Below are 3,735 nucleotides of genomic sequence, written 5' to 3' on the forward strand. Positions count from 1 at the left end.
GCCGGTCCCCGGTACGGGCGCGACACCGAGGGTTGCGATCCCGTTACCGGTCAGTAAAAAAAAAAAAAGGAAAAAATAAATAAATAAATAAAATGTGAGCATACGGGCTGACCCCGTGACGCACTCAGGAGAGTGCAGCACTGGGAGCGCAGCGGCGCTCCCACCACAGGTTCGGATCCTATATAGGGATGGCTGGTGCGCTCACTGGCTGAGCGCGGTGCAGGCGACACCAAGCCAAGGATTGCGATCCCCTTACTGGTCACAAAAAAAAGACAAAAAAAAAAGTGAGCATACTGGGAGTTCCAGTCAAGATGGCAGAGTAGTCAGTTCCTGGTGTCACTCTCTCCCACAGAATGAAAAAACTTGCAACTATTAAGGAACAATGACAGAAGACCCAAGATCTGTGCTGGAACAGGCAGGAACCACATGCCATGGGACCTCAGTTCAAGTTGCTCCCCACTGCATAGAGAGACTTTAGATCTTCTGGGCCCACATGCCCTCAGCCTGCCAGGCCAGAGAAGGTAAGCAGGATGGGACTTCCAGACCAGGCTGGTCCCCGCCACTAGGAGAGACTTAAGAGGTTCTGGGGCCCCCAAACCCCAAGCCACACATGTGGGAGAAGACAGACATGGCTGGACCCTGGTCCAGGCCAACCCCCACTGCTGGGAGAGTCTTAAGAGCCTCAGGGCTCTCACAGCCCAAGCCAGCCATCTTGGAGAAGGCAGGTGGGGCAGGACTTCTGGCCCAGGCCAGTCCCCATCACCAGGAGCAGCTTAAGAGCCTCGGGGCTCTCTCACCCCTAGTGAGCCATTCTGGAAAAGGCAGTTGGGGTGGGACCTCCAGCCCAGGCTGATCCCTGACTCCAGGAGAGACTTAAGAGCCTCAGAGCCCCCACATCCCAAGCCAGCTGTCTCAGAACAGGCAGGCACAGTAGGAATACAAGCCCAAGCTAGTTCCTGCTGCCCAGAAGTGGCAGTCTCTTCAGGATCCAAGACTGTCATCAGGGTGAAATGAGTGGACTGTAATACTCCAGGCCACAATGGCAAAACACCAAAGGAAAGATACCAGAAATATGAAAAATCAAGAAAATACATCACCACCAAAGGAAAATAATAACTCTCAAGTGCTAGATCCTATAGAACACTAAGTCTTTGAAATGACAGACAAGGAATTTAGAGTAACAGTTCTAAGGAAATTAATGAGATACAAGAAAACTAAGACAACAAAATGAAATGAGAAAAAAATATAATGGATCTGAAAGAAGAAATGTACAAAGAAATCAATGCCTTGAAAAAGAATGTAGCTGAACTTGTGGAGTTGAAGGATTCATTCAATGAAATAAGTAACACAACACAGAGATTAACCAGCAGACTTGAACAAGCAGAAGAGAGAATTTCTGACCTTGAAGACAGGCTGTTTGAATTAACACAGGCAGAACAGAAAAAAGAAAAAAGAATCAAAAAAATTGAAGAAAATCTAAGAGAGATCACAGACAACCTCAAGCACTCAAATATCCAAATCATGGGTATTCCAGAAGGTGAGGAAAAAGGAAATGGCATTGAAAACATATTCAATGAAATAATAGCAGAAAAATTCCCAGGTATAGGGAAAGTCACAGATTTCCAGATTCAGGATACCCAAAGATACCCAAACACATTCAACCCCAAAACATCCTCTCCTAGACATGTGATAATCAAACTGGCAAAACTCAAAGAAAGAATCTTAAAAGCTGCAAGAGAGAAGTGGCAAGTCACCTCTAAGGGAACCCCAATCAGAATAACATCAGACAAACAAAAACTGTGGGAGTTCACTACCACATGACCAGCCCTACAAGAAATTCTCAAGGAAGTACTGGGTTTGAGATAACAAAAACAACCACCACTGCCATGAATACTCAAGAAAGAATGCCTACCAGCAAAACAAAAATGTTAACAAAAGAGAAAAAAATAGTTTATCTATCACCCCAGCGAACCAACAAATACAGAAGACAAACAGAAAGTTAAAAAGAAAGGAACAAAAGGTACTTAAGATGGTTAAACAAAAATCAGTAAAAAAAAAAAAAAAAATGCTAGGAGTAAATAAATACCTTTCAATAATAATTCTAAATGTAAAGGGATTAAATTCCCTTTCAAAAGACACAGACTGACTGGATTAAAAAATGGACCCAACAATATGCTGTCTTCAAGAGACTCACTGGACTTGTAAAGACACATGTAAACTAAGAGTGAAAGGATGGAAAGAGATATATCATGAAAAATGAGCTGGAGTAGCTGTTCTTATATCAGATAAAATAGACTTTAAACCAAAAACCATGAAAAGAAATAAAGAAGGCCACCATATAATGATAAAAGGACTTATCCATGAAGAAGGCATAACAATCATAAATATATATGCACCCAATGTCAGAGCAGCCAGCTTAACACAGCAAACACTATTAAATCTAAAGAAACAGACAGACATTAACACCGTAATAGTGGGGGACATGAACACCCCACTCTCTTCATTGGACAGATCATCTAGGCAAAAAATCAATAGAGAAACACTAGAACTAAACAATACTTTAGACATATTAGACTTGGCAGATATCTACAGAACATTCCCTCCAACAACCTAGGAATATTCATTCTTCTCATCAGCACATGGAACATTCTCCAGGAAAGACCACATATTAGGTCACTAAGCAAGTTCAACAAATTCAAAAAAATTGGAATTATTCCATGTATTTTTTCTGATCCCAATGGATTAAAATTACAAGTCAATAATAAGCAAAACTCTGAAAACTATACAAACACATGGAAATTAAACAGCATTCTACATAATGACATATGGGACCAGGAAGAAATTAAACAGGAAATCAAAAAATTTATTGCAGCTAATGAAAATAATGACACATCATACCAAAACATGTAGGATGCTGCAAATGCGGTACTAAGGGGGAAATTTATCGCATAAAAGGCTTACTTCAGAAGAATGGAAAGATGGCAAGTAAGGAATCTAACACTACACCTTAAAGATCTAGAAAAACAAGAATAATCCAAACCTAAAGTTAGGAGATGGAAAGAAATAATGAAGATCAGAGCAGAATTAAATGAAATAGAAACCTGAAAATCAATACAAAAGATCAATGAAACAAAAAGTTGGTTTTCTGAAAAGATAAACAAAATCAACAAATCTTTAGCAAGAATATTTAAGAAAAGAAGAGAGAAGACCCAAATAATAAAAATTAGAAATGAAAAAGGTGAGGGGCCGGCCCGTTGGTGCACTGGATAGTGCGCCGCTTAGGAAGCGTGGCGGCGCTCCCGCCCGAGGGTTCGGATCCCACATACAGACCGGTTCCCGCTCACTGGCTGAGCGAGGCGCGGGGGCAACACCGAGGGTTGCGATCCCGTTGCCGGACACGGAAAAAAGACAAAAAAAAAAAAAAGAAAGAAATGAAAAAGGTGAGGGGCCGGCCCGGTGGTGCACTGGATAGTGCGCCGCTTAGGAAGCGTGGCGGCGCTCCCGCCCGAGGGGTCGGATCCCACATACAGACCGGTTCCCGCTCACTGGCTGAGCGAGGCGCGGGGGCAACACCGAGGGTTGCGATCCCGTTGCCGGACACGGAAAAAAGACAAAAAAAAAAAAAAGAAAGAAATGAAAAAGGTGAGGGGCCGGCCCGGTGGTGCACTGGATAGTGCGCCGCTTAGGAAGCGTGGCGGCGCTCCCGCCCGAGGGGTCGGATCCCACATACAGACC

Source organism: Galeopterus variegatus, unplaced genomic scaffold (genome assembly GCF_000696425.1).
Source record: "Galeopterus variegatus unplaced genomic scaffold, G_variegatus-3.0.2 Scaffold88, whole genome shotgun sequence".
Taxonomy (NCBI): domain Eukaryota; kingdom Metazoa; phylum Chordata; class Mammalia; order Dermoptera; family Cynocephalidae; genus Galeopterus; species Galeopterus variegatus.